The sequence below is a fragment of the Cydia strobilella genome, chromosome 15 (genome assembly GCF_947568885.1).
Source record: "Cydia strobilella chromosome 15, ilCydStro3.1, whole genome shotgun sequence".
In the NCBI taxonomy this organism is placed as follows: domain Eukaryota; kingdom Metazoa; phylum Arthropoda; class Insecta; order Lepidoptera; family Tortricidae; genus Cydia; species Cydia strobilella.
This window is the reverse complement of record NC_086055.1, coordinates 13365700-13379594: the sequence shown is the minus strand read 5'-3', so window position 1 is coordinate 13379594 and position 13895 is coordinate 13365700. Positions and strand designations below refer to the sequence as shown.

General features: G+C 37.2%; 1 protein-coding gene and 1 pseudogene across 1 annotated transcript in view; both read right to left on the bottom strand.

Annotated features, from left to right (window-relative positions):
* LOC134747569 (fasciclin-2) overlaps nt 1-13895 on the bottom strand; it is a 406372-nt gene that overhangs the window by 20805 nt on the left and 371672 nt on the right. The gene's annotated exons all lie outside the window — the stretch shown is intronic.
* LOC134747586 (uncharacterized) lies at nt 4565-8376 on the bottom strand (annotated as a pseudogene).

Below are 13895 nucleotides of genomic sequence, written 5' to 3'. Positions count from 1 at the left end.
TTTTTGCGTAATGGTACGTTTGCGTTTTTTGTTAATAGCTTTTGAACTTTTTTTATGTGGGAATGCTTCGAATACATTTTTCTAGACATCATTCCGAATCTAATGAGGTATCAAACGTATTTTTTAGGAGTTAGTATCTCTATTAGTGGCAGCCGTACAAGCCCAATTTCAAAGAAAAACCGCAAATGGATGTACAAGTTAGCCGTTTGGCACACGCATACTGAGGTCAAAACAAAATTTTTGACCCGCAGTTCCTAAAAAAATCCCTTAGGAAGGGTGTGCTACAACATTTTTTTTTTTGTATGGAAAAAAACATAAGTGTGCGCTCACCGATAAAATGTATTTTGCGTGAAAAAACAATTAATTCTCGTGTAAGTGAATATTATGTATTCTTATGAGAAAATAAAGATCTTTAAACCTAACTGTGTCACTTTGTATTAAAAAAAAAACTAAATAAAATTATTTTTAAAATTCCTTTTTTTGGGTTAGATATGAGGAAATCACGTATCATTTTTGGTATATTGTACAAAAAAAAATCAGCCATATCGTATCTGGAGGAGCCCAAACTTGGTATGTTTTGAAAATTCTTTTTGTTTCAATTTAAGAAAAATGGCTAAAATGTAATGATGTGATGTGATATATTTTCAGAATCGCTTCAAAAAGCCCTTTCGTATGATAGATAAGAGAAGAATACGATAGGTTTAAAAAAAAAAGTTTTTTATACAAAAAAAAAGATTTTTTATACAAAAAAAAGTTTCAGCACTCCCCTCCCAAGGGATTTTTTTTTAGGAACTGCGGGTCGATAATTTTGTTTTGACCTCTAGTATACGTGTACCAAACGGCTAACCTGTACATCGATTTGCGGTTTTTTAATGCGAACAGCTTACACTATATTTTTAACCACCTTGAACGTTTTGTAGACTAGACTATTGTCCCAAATTGGGGTTTCTTATTCATTCCGACCAGGATTAGGAGCTCTTCAAACATACCTATTTTAATTAAAATCTGACTCATAAATAAAAAACGGACCATTAATAAAACTGTATAATTACATCAACGTAAGAAATATCTCATGTCACATGTTTCTTTGTTATGATAATTTTATCTAACCTGAGGCTTTCTTTTTTTCTAATCAACGAAGCCGGAGAGCGACAAATTTGTTTTTCATCACACTTGCTCGAAAAAATCTTATTTCATGCAGGTGTACTGAAGGGAAAACAAAAGGCCTATATTGTTCCCGCGGGAGTTATAGCTTTCTTTTTTTAATTAGATATGTCACTAATTCATACGAAGTACGAACCAAGTAAGTTATAAGTAAAATACTTTGTTTAAAGTATAATTTAGTATTTTTGTTTATAATATTTAATTGGATTAATTTAATAGCCGTTTTTACACAAAATCTTCAATCGTGGCTGAATGCCGAAGGTCTGTGCCTTAGATGCCTAACCTGTCAAGAAATGACAATATGGCGGACGAATATTTGAAATGTCACCGTATTTTATAATTATTTCCCTGAAAATTTAGTTTTTCATCACAAGTGTAACGAAAACCATTGTGTAACTCCGGGGGTAAGAATATTGTAAACTCCTCCTTTACAAAATCTCACTTACCCCCCTCGTTGCACAATGTAGGTACTAATAGCACAGCGTGTCGAAAGTTGATACTTTCCGCACGGAAACGAGAAAAGAAATGATTGTTTTTTTACTCTCCTGTAAAAGTCAAAATGTTATTTGGATTGCAGGTTGTAGAAGGATATTGAATTCAGCTACCTAAAATCAAGAAGTTAAATCACAATAACAGGAAATAAGTAAACGCTCAGTGGTGGTAGCGAGCTAAGCTAACAGAAAAAGTTTGTAAGAACTAGCTATAGCCTATGATATGCCTATATAGCGGGCCGCGACCGCGACGCGACTTGCAGGCATAAGGTCCGTGAGCGCAAATGACGTGCGCGTCTGTGTGCGTGCACCACACACACGGGGATATGGCGGCGCCGCCCCCGTCAGCGCGACGGAGATAATCAGTTTGAAATCTCAAAATTGAGAATTCGCTCAGCTCCTGTTGGCTCTTAAAATAGGTAATTACCAAAGCACAGCACAACCAATTACCTACGGCGTGCCACAAGGATCGATTCTAGGACCGCTTTTATTTCTAATATATATTAACAATATAAGCACGCTTAAACTTAACGGTGAGATATCGCTTTATGCGGATGATACGTGTGTTTTTTATTATGGAAACTCAATTACTGACATGGTAAAACTAGCTCAAGATGATCTTAACGTTCTGCATAATTGGTTTCAATATAATCTGCTTACAATTAACACTTCTAAAACCTCATACATCATATTCAAAGCTAAAAATAAAACAATACGTAATCATACCCCATTATCAATCAACAATATTACCATCAACCAATCAACACAGGAAAAATACCTCGGCTTGATTTTGGATAGCGGTCTAACGTGGAAGGCACATATAGATAAAATAAAATCAAAATTGTCTAGCATCATGGGTTCAATAAGAAACATAGTCAAATTCATTCCCCCTACTGTTAAATTTAATATATATAACTCACTAGTCAAATCGCACCTTAATTACCTGATTGAGATATGGGGCTGTGCCGCGAAAACAAATCTTCATTCTCTCCAAATTGCCCAAAACAAAATAATAAAACTATTGTTGAATTACGACTACTTAACCCCGACTAATACAGTTTATTTCAAATCTAAACTAATGAGCCTCAAACAACTATACACTTATAATACTATATTACTAATTAAAAAAATCCTCAATAAAACCATGCACTGTCAAACTGCTTTCAAAACAAATGAGGAGAGCGGCAAGAGAAACCTGCGTAGCGCAAATAAGTTATCCCTACCATTTATACGAACAAAAAATTTTGGCACAAAAAACGTAACATATCAGGGAGCGCGCATGTACAATGATTTACCACCAAATATTAAGAATGCACCGACTCAACATTTTCAAAACCAAACTAAAAACATTTATTTTAGATAATATTTCAGCCATCTAAATCCGGCCCTGACAAACGGCAACACGTTATCGCCTTAAGCCGGGAATAAAAGAATCTATGCCTACCCGCCACATGTTTTAGAATCGCACACTTGGGAATATAAAAACACCACAAGAAGTTATTATCTGTTAATTAGCTTATGTCAGTTTTTATTGTTTTGCTCATTTTGTTATTACTGTCCCTCTAAAAAACATAATATGTATTTTGCATTACTGTTAACGCTCAGTAGCCAACATAATTTTTGCATGTATTACTATATCATTAAGTGAAATGTAATATTTCTTTTGAGACAAATAAAATATCTTTAACCCGAAATGTAATCAAAATAATTCTCTAACACCAACTTCTCCTTGTTTTCACATCTTTAGTAACCATTTGTTTTTTTTCTCAAACATGTGCGGAAATATTATTCTTGGGGTAGATTTAGTTAGATGAGCCGGAAATTGATTTAACATTACTAGTAACTAGCCTAGGACGGCCATGCTGAGTCGGGACCATTTCGTGGCTAATATCGGTCGTGTGATGTAATGTAATGTTAAATATGCGTTGTAATGTTATGTGTAAGTTTGTTTTTGGTTCTTCTTGTGTTATAATGTGCCACGAATAAACTATTTCTATTTAAAAAGTCTTCAAATTGCTCGTCAAGTCGTCACGTAAATCGGCTGTCAGGCTGTTTTTCTCCATAGGTCGCATTTCTCCATCGATTCTCGTGAAATTTTGAAAGCAAGTTCAAGTATTATATGTGGCTTTCCATCAGAGAAGGGTCCAGCTTCATGTGCAATGAGGACGTTTATATCACAATTTCTTTAGGTCTTTATTGCAAATGAACCATAAGGACCCTTCTGAGCTGGAAAGCCACATATGTCGATCTATATTCTGGAAATTATTCAAAATAACGGAGGCAAAAGTAAAGAGTACAGTACACATAGTAAAGTGTACAAGTCTGTGAGCCACTTGTAGGTTATTTGCTTCTAGGTGGTATTAGGTATGTCCGCTTATGTTAGGTATTTTGAGAAATATACTATACCTACATACCTATACAAAAGGGATTGCCAGCCTCGTATCCCTAAATCCCTATACTATCCGTAACTATGTACTTTGCCGGTAATCTCTTATTTCCCGGCTGCTAACGCAAGAGTTAAATAGTCCTATCTTCTTGGTTCCTTGCTTCCTTGTGTCACTCATCGAACACAATAGTAAATAATAAGTTAAATACGATTAAGCAACATCCAATCAAATTAAAATTACATTCTGCATATTTTAATAGAGTTGGACCAAGATAAGTCTGCAATGATTTTGATAGCACGCACTGCGTGTCATGCGTGTGCTTATCAAAATCGTTGCAGTCTTTTCTTGGTCTAACTCTAAGAATAATTTTAATAAGTAGGTACCCAAAAATAAAGTTATATTACAATTATTGTATTAATTAAATAATTAAAGCAAGAAATGTGATGTAAATAAAATAGGTCGAACAGGCCGAAATATTTTTCTTCTGGATCATAATTTGTGCAATATGATAAACATGAAACATCTAACATTATTATATTACATTAAATTATTAGCACATAATATTACATTTTTATAAAAGCTCATATAATTATTACGACAACAGAGCAGTTATAGTTTAATTTTGAGCGATATCACAGAATAAATAATAATACTAACTACGGCGACATTCACAACACAAAACATTAAAGTATAGTAACAATAAAATAGGTATAAGTATTCCGCCTTTAAAGATTCAACACCACGTTAAAATAATACTTCAGATCGGTATTGTACAACTATGTAAGGACCTATGGGGAATAAAATTACTCTACAACTTCTTCGAGTACTTCATACTGACAGGTAACACAATTAGTCGGATCAGCACATTCCAAAATATATGAGAAATCTACATTATTTCGCAAATCGGAGATTTTTTATAGATGTGATTACCTATGTTACAAATACTATATATTTTAAAAAACCTCCCAAAATATGTCATATTTTATTAATAAATCCGAGTTATTTAAATAGAAAAATAAATCAAAGCATTAATACCCATACGACATTTTTTAATATGCTGTTCTCAAACATATACTCATTATGTATTTATATTTTTCTCCCAGCTTGGCACCGAACCCTGCCCCCAATAATTTTCTTTGTATATATACATAACAATTATAAAGGTTTTTTTATCCTTATTTAAAAAGCTTTGTCACTTTTGTCGCTCTGATAAAAAGGTAAAATGCAGCTTGTCTAGAGAATTTATACAATGATATTGTAAAATTTTGGTAGATAATTAATCAGTTAACAAACGACTTCTGAAACTCAGGCACAATCTAAATCTACTTTCGATGCCCTTCTAACTCAAACCTGCTAATTTTGATTCATTACCTATCCTCATTTAACCCGCAAAGTGTTTGACCCAATGTAACATTTTGTAATTTTTTACATAAAACAGTGACAAACTTTTCTAGAATATTGTAAACCTAACTTAAATTAAAGTTCTCGAGAGCTTTGAATGGGATTAACACAAAGGTTTCCACTTCATCTCGAGCTTTTTAGTCGCATCATGTGTTAACAAACTCGAATTTAGTGAGTGGATATGTAAGAAAAGTACATATAGGTTTATTTTCTGTAACAAAACGCCGAAAAAATGTGACGTTTACAACCAAAAGTTACCACATTGTCGCTTGTTGATAAGGTTGATTTCTAATTGAAGCTATATGGAAATAGCGCCTTACTGACAAGCGACAATAAGTACCCTTTTAGTTGAAAATGGCACAAATAGTCTTTAATTTACAGCGCAGAATCCAACTCTAAGGGCCGATACAGACGGACTACAACCCGACTGCAATTCGTATGTAAACTGCACGCTAAACGCAACGTCGGCGCCGGTTTCTTATTAGGTCCGACTAATAAGAAAAAAAACTTTCGACGAAAAATTGCATTAGATCAAGCAATTTTCGGTCAACGTTAGGAATCGTTAATTCAGGGTATCTCTAAAACCATGATACATAAAGAGTCGTGTGGTGGAGGCACGTTGAACACGGGTGCTCCGTTGGCGTCGCAGTACTCCGCGTACGGAACTCGGCGCAGCGTGCGGAGGCCTAGGCTCAGGCAGATGCGCTGGGAGAAGGCCCCTGTTGCGTCCACTTTAAAGAGCTGAAAAAATTGAAAAATGCTTTTTTAGTAAAATCGGTTTTAACATTGTTTCATTCAATTTTATTATATAAAAAAGTAGTCGTTTGTAGCTTAATTAGTTGTGTTCGGTCATATTATATAATCTGTTGGATAATGAATTCAGAAATTCATTCATTTAATACTATATCTACCTATATCTTTGATACTACGGAGATCCTACGGAGCTAATAGTGTCCTGTTTGGGCTGTTTGCACCGTCTTGGCAGAAATAATGTATGGCCGCAGTATACTTGACAGGTCTTCGCAAAAACGGACGGTATAAAGGTAAGCAACCCGGGTGCGTAGCCAACGTGCCAATCGTTTACGCTCCGTAGCGAACGAAACTCAACTGTCTCTGTCGCACTAATATGGAAGAGTGATAGAGAGAGCAACGCTACGCCACGGAGCGTAAACGATTGGCACCCAGGATATGACAGTAAATACCTTAAATCCATTATCCTTAGCAATCTCGGTGCTCCTCCTCATTAATTCTTTGGCTAATCCTTGTCCTCTGGCCTGCTCTGACACGGACACTATGCGGCACTCGAGGATTCTGTAAGACCCCACAAGCTCTTAGTAAAAATTGCATGTAACTTAGTTGGAAAAATGCCGCCGTCACCTACACCGTTAGGTGGCCGATTGGCTGAGACACCTGCCACGATAACAGAGGAGAGGACGCTGGTTCGTTATGTATATGACATGTATTTCAGTTCTGTAAGAGGTTTAGACATTTGGGACCTAAATATTTAACAATCGCAGTCTCACGCGATTGCCAATCAAAATTGACCGTTCCCAAACCCGATTAAACACATTATCAAATACGGTTATTATGTTATTGAAAGTAATCAAAAATGTACTCAGTGGCCTATTAAACCGCCTGTTATTGTTTTGGTTTCGTCTACTCTCGATTTTTGTAGGATTGAAGTTAATAAATTGAAAAATATAGACAATTTCATTTAAATTGCATCAATCATTCTTTTATCAAGATTGCTAATAACGTACCGTTTCAATGACGTCGATGATGGACGTCTCATATTGGGTCAACAGGTCAATCTAAGGCACGCAGCTACTTATATGTAGGAATAAGATCTCTAACGTATGTATGGAGCTGGGTGGGACATGTTGCCAGAGTGATGGCAGGTGGGCCAAAATGTTAACGGAATGGTGGCCGCTTTTACATGAAAGGAGTGCCTGGCGTCCGTTGGCTCGTTGGGTGGACGACATTCGGAAGAGGTTAAGTGGCGTACTCGAAGAGAGGCCTATGATCAGCAGTGGGCGATAAAAGGCTGATATGATGAACGTATAACCGCGTTCCTTAGATTGACCCAAGTTGGCCCAATATGTCTATTCGGCATACTTTATCATCAATAAACGTTTTCATTGGTCTTGAGTATACCTGTCGACTTGGAAGCTCTCGAAGAGGTTCAGCTCGTGGCTCACATTATACAGGATTGTGAAGATCTTGTTGTATTTCTCGTCTGATGATTGCTGGATCATGTCGATGGACTGCTCGATGTCCCCTGGTCATAAGATGCCGTTTAAGGCCACGCCTAAAACCTGAAAGGTAAGAAATATTGAGGGTGTCTGTCTGCCTTCTGGTCATCTAGTGATACATAGTACCTACTGGACCTCTACCGAATAACTGGAGATGTTATGGAAACCCACAAATGTATCGTTAAAAATATGTCCACGGAAGTTTAAAATATTGAACTAGATGCCTGTACCGTTGTAGCTTTGATATAATAACTCCCTGATAAACATAAAAATCAAATTCAGACATACCTAATTTGCTGTCAAATTATGGGGGATGAGATTAGTTACATGTCTATCTTGTTGAGGGTCGCGAGTCGCGAGGTCAGCCACCGACAACCCATCAGCGATGGGGCAACACACAGCCGCTCGAGCGCGGCGTGGGGCTGCCCCCGCTGGCAAAACCCGAAAGCTTTACTGAGGGACTCATCTTATTGACAAACTTACCGTGTCTCCGTTCACAGCAGCCACCGACAGTCCATCAGCGATGGTAGCGACACAGAGCCGCTCAAGTGCGGCATGAGCCTCCCCCCGCTGGCACAGGCCTACCGCCTTATTGAGGGGCTCATCTGCGAAGAAACTCTCGCGCAGGTGCTTGAGCACGCCGTCGCGCATGTCCTGGGTTATTGTCACGAAGCGCGCCATCTCTGGAATTTCATGGGAACTGTTCTGAATTCGTAAAGAAGACAAACTGGAGCGCTATTTGAGTGGATGATAGGTAAAAATGGTAAAATCAACTACGTATTAGACTATGAGTAGAGTCTAATACCTAGTCGTTTTGTTATTACTGTTCACAGGGATACGTTCCGGGTACAATTTTTATTATGCATGGATGCCGCATGTTAACTGCATAAAAATTCTCTGACGCGATTTACTACACTGGGGCGAGTGCAGCGACGTACGCATTGAAAAGGATTGTTGAATAAATAAAAAAATTGGATTTATCAGAATGATAAAAGCTAACGCTAAGCAAGTTATAATTTATATCTGTTTGTGTCTGTTGATGCTCCAAAAATTGTGCCGAGACAATAAATAAACATTTCAAATAAAGGATTAGTAATTTATGTGACTGCTACGTAATTAAAGGCATTAAAATACGAGTGTTGGTTTATGAAAAAAATTAAATGAGTTTCATAAAAGGATCACACGAGTCTTTTAATGTACAGTTACATTACATATAGTGCGACATAAAATTGTAGAAATTAAACAAAATGGAACTAAAAAAAATCCATACTAAATTGTTGCCATGTTTAAGCATTTTACGTTATCGATAACGTAAAGTTAAAATTACGATGCACCCACAGATTTGTTAATATAGCTTATCTTTTCTAAATATGTATATATGTATATTATATAGGTAGGGAGGTTATGATATTGATGTAGATAAAACAATTAATTATGCAACAGAAGCGGTCAGAAGCGACCTTCATAACTAATTCTTGTTTGTAATTATTTTTAACCTACTTTACAGCAGGGTATTAAATATCCATAGACAATACGTATAAACAATAATAATAATAAATATATAAACTGGCCTTGAACTGTCCTGCCAACACTAGATAACCGGCTACCTATCCGGCCTTGACCGGTTATCCGTGTGTCGGAGAGCAGACTGATGGGCCGCTCGATACCGATCTAATATAAAACAAGTAGACCGATACGATATTAAAAAACCGGCCATGTGCGAGTCGGACTCGCGCACGAAGGGTTCCGTACCATTACGCAAAAAAAGGCATAAAAATCAGGTTTGTTGTATGGGAGCCCCACTTAAATATTTATTTTATTCTGTTTTTAGTATTTGTTGTTATAGCGGCAACAGAAATACATCATCTGTGAAAATGTCAACTGTCTAGCTATCACGGCTCGTGAGATACAGCCTAGTGACAGACGGACAGACAGACAGACAGCGGTCTTAGTAATAAGGTCCCGTTTTTACCCTTTGGGTACGGAACCCTAAAAAGAAAAACAGAAAATGTCTTGATTTAAGGGAAGTAAACCGGTAAATATTCAGTACGAAAAATACCTATCGTTTACTAGTTTACTGGTAACTATACAATTTTTTACCGGTTTGTATCTACCTTGAACCGCTTCTACCTATCCGGCCTTGACCGGTTATCCGTTTCGGAAGGGAGGCTGGGCCGCCCGATACCAATCTAGTTGCTCTCAGCGGGACATTTATTTTCATTTTCCTGTACTACTGGGGGCACTGGGGCATACTGGGGGTCACGTCGCTTATTTCACGTTCCGAAAAAACACTCAACTAAAGTCCAGTACCAAAACTATAGTTCGCAATTTCAATACGTAATTTAGTGCCATAATCTATGTTCTTTTTGTCTAAAAATAATTTTTTGAAGTGAAAACTTCTTTAGCGGCGCTGTGCACTTTTTGTGATGGAGAAAAAAAATTGCTTTAGGCTACGACATTAAAATAAGATTCAAGAAGATTTGCTTTTACGGCTAAGCTTTTGGTTTTACGGTTCTTTATCTCTAAATACTATAATGGTATTAGTAGCGTTCAGTAAGGATCAAACATTAAACGATGGCCAATGATAGCGGACAGTAAGTAGATTGATTTGAGCTGCTGTCCGGTTTTTTGAGCTGCTTGTAGAATTAGCATCAAAAGAAGTTGATGAAACAACGCGCCAAATTTATCTGCCACCCTGGTTTTTTTTTCCAAATAAATAAATAAGTATTAGGGGACATCTTACACAGATCAACTTAACCCCAAACTAAGCAAAGCTTGCACTATGGGTGCTAGCAGGCGACGATACTTATATAGATAAATACATACTTATATACATATAAAACACCCATGACTCAGGAAATAGAGATTAATCTTCATACAAATTCATAATTTTTTTAATTCTTTTTTTTTATATAGTTCGCATTTAAAAGTATTTGTTACAGTTTAATTGTTCTACATATAGAGAGATATCGACGAGTAGTCTGTCGATAATAAGTTATTACCTGTACAGCAGCAAAATTATGGGTTTTAGTACTAAAACTATGACGTATGTGTATGTCTGTTATCTCAAACCGTATAGACATATGGATGATTGATGCGGTCCCCGGTCGACCTTGGCCGGATAATCTGGGTATTCGGGAGGCTGGGCTGATACGAGTATTCCAATCTCTAGCCGAGCGTAGGCAATTCAAGCTCTCTGTCAAAATGTATGGCGCAATCTTCAAAAATTCTCCACTTAACTTTTAGAACTAACATCTTCCAAATATGGCCACCATGTTTTAAATTTATTTATTTTACTATGGACTAGCGTTAAAAAAACCGGGATAATTTCAAAACGGTTCTTTTTTTTCAAGTTTCTTTCGAAAAAAACAATGTATTTTTCAATATATACTTAATTAGGAATTTAAACAGGTAGGTGGCATTGTGTGTGACGTATTTAATTTTTCTGAATAGAACTGGAAAAAAACCGAAAAAAATTAAATTTTGTAAAATTCCCGAAAAAATAACTTGATTTTTTCCGGAATTTTCATCCCTACTACGGACGTCTTTGGGTCACCGAATTACATTAGTGTACCAAAAACTCAACCGGTTCAGTAGTTTCGAAGCAAAATGGACTGTGACAGATGTAATACAGACATACAGACAGACACACGGGTGATCAACGGGTTCCGTAGTCAACTAGGAACCCTTATCGTTTCGCCTTGTCCGTCTGTCCTTCCGTCCTCGGCTTTGCTCCGTGAGTCCGTCTTTAGTGGTAGAAATTTGCAATTTGGCATGGATACATAAATCATGCATGGCGAAAGCAAAAGGGGCGTGGCACAGAAGGGCGTGGCTTGGCGCCAAAAGGGGAGTGATCAAAAAAGGGGCGTGGCCAAAAGGGCGTCGCTAGGGGCCAAAAGGGGCGTTGCCCCTCCCCAACCTCATATTTACCCTACTACGGTCACAATTAAATTTAAAAAAGCTGGAAAAGTAAAAAGCACTAGTTCGCGAAAACCGAAAACCAACTTTCCGCACGCTAAACAGCTACGTAAAGTAGCACTTTTTGAGCAACTGTATTAAAAAAATAGTTTTGACAAAAAAGTCGGAAATCGAGAATTACACTGGTTCCACTGAAGCATTCCAGCTCGGGACTCGGGAGGCAAAGGCATCAATATGGCTGCCACGGCCAAATTGCTTCCAAAGGGAATTTTTATTGAGCCCTTCGTGAATTCTCGCTTGATAGACGTCAGGGACATTTTAGATTATCGTTATTGTCTTTTTGATTTGCATTACATGCTATATGAAGTTTTTTTTTTGTTTGAGGTATTTAGTTGAGGTTAAGGGAGATTATTAACGCCAAATGAATAGAAATAACTGTCAATTTTTTTTAGTGACACACACTTTTATTGCTGACTGTACTTCTTTTCATTTGCATGTCTATCGAGTACTTCTTGAGACCTTTCTAATGAGCCTAATCTTGATGTGTTTGTGTTTTTCCATCGAGGAGTTCCTTTGGCTCCCTACCGGCTGCATCATCAGAACACCTCCATGTTGGCATTGTCACCGGAATTACGACAGTACTCCAAATTTCAACTGAATCAGATAACGGGAAGTGGTTCAAATTTTAGTTACAAGATTTGAAGCACTATATATACAAAGGTATGTATATACGCAGTGAAGCTAAATAAAAGTGTGTAAAAATGTAAGTAGTGTCATTAACACGATGAAATTTCACTATTTTACCTTTTTTCCGACTTTTCAGCTATAGTTTGTCAAGGGACTGTTTCATTTCAAACATAGACAGAGAAAAATCATACTATCTTTGTCTTACACTAGTACTAGCACCCAAAAGAAAAGGATGAGTATAGTTTTTTGTTCCTATTTACTGACAAGATTTGCTTGACCAACTATATATACAAAGTGCGTTTTGTACAGTGTACAGTGTTATATAGAGTTAGACCAAGAAAGGTCTGCAACGATTTTGATAGCATACGCAGTGCACGTGTTAATTAAGTCAAAATTATACGTCATTTATACGTCATAATTTCATAGAAGTTTGACGTTTAAAATAACACTTGCACTGCGAATCAAAATCGTTGCAGACTTTTCTTGGTCTAACTAGAAAAAATGTATCGGGATGACAAATGCTACGAAAAGTTACGTGACTATTTCCGTTTATTATATATTAGTGTCGATTGGCGTTCTTTATCAACGATTGTTATCTTAGCTAGGCCCCCTGGGGGCTAGCCAAAGTGCCAATCGTTGACGCTCCGTAGCGTAACCGTCATTATCGCCAACTTTGCCGCTTTTTTTGATTAAACACAAAATTAGATCAAAGAAAATTTTATGGCATCAATAGGTATTACTTTTTTTTCAGCTCAGCTCAGCACGTCCATTGTGATATTTGTGATCAAACGCATCAGTTTATTGGAAGAAAAAAAAATTAAATCATGTTTTTACCCACTTTTTTGGAGTTTTAAATGGCGGGCCAAGATATCCGGAGTTATCGTCAACATTGCCCACTTCAATTTGCAGCGCATGAGATGCCCGCTGTGTAAGTTCACCAAATTCAATTGATTGATCAAAAGCTGCCATGTACTCGTACCTATTATGCTACGTAATGCTACGTTTCCACAACTAATATGCGGTGGAATGAGATAACAATATCGCTGGCTCCCTCTAACGCATAACTACGTCCCTGTAAAATGACATCTAGCATATATTATTCGTGTCAGTGTAGGTACGTTCTCTGAATAGGAAATATTACGCGAAACTATGCGCAAGTGCTGTCACTACCACAATCTGAGGATCTATTGCGGAAGAAAATCGAAATTTCGGTATCTAACATCTCTGCCACTCTTGGTCTTGCATGTTCGAGCGATAAAGAGGCAGAGAGCGAAATTTCGGATTCGTGTTTCCCGGTAGGTCCTATGTAAACAAACCGCCTTGATGCATAAATGTCATATTTTATTATCTCTGAAAAGTTGTCGAAAACCTGTTAAAGGTACAAGTATATACAAGAGTTACTCCATGGTTTACTAAAAAGGCTAGTGCTGCACTCTGGTGGCAGAACATTGCAGTAATATCCCCTATTAGCCTGACTGTCAATATTAATTAATACGGTTCATTACTGTTGTGAAAGTGCAGTCTACGAGCCAAGATCAAAGAGGGCGGACGGAGGCTGAGTTGCCAACTCAATTAGTGGAGTCTTGAGTTCCAAC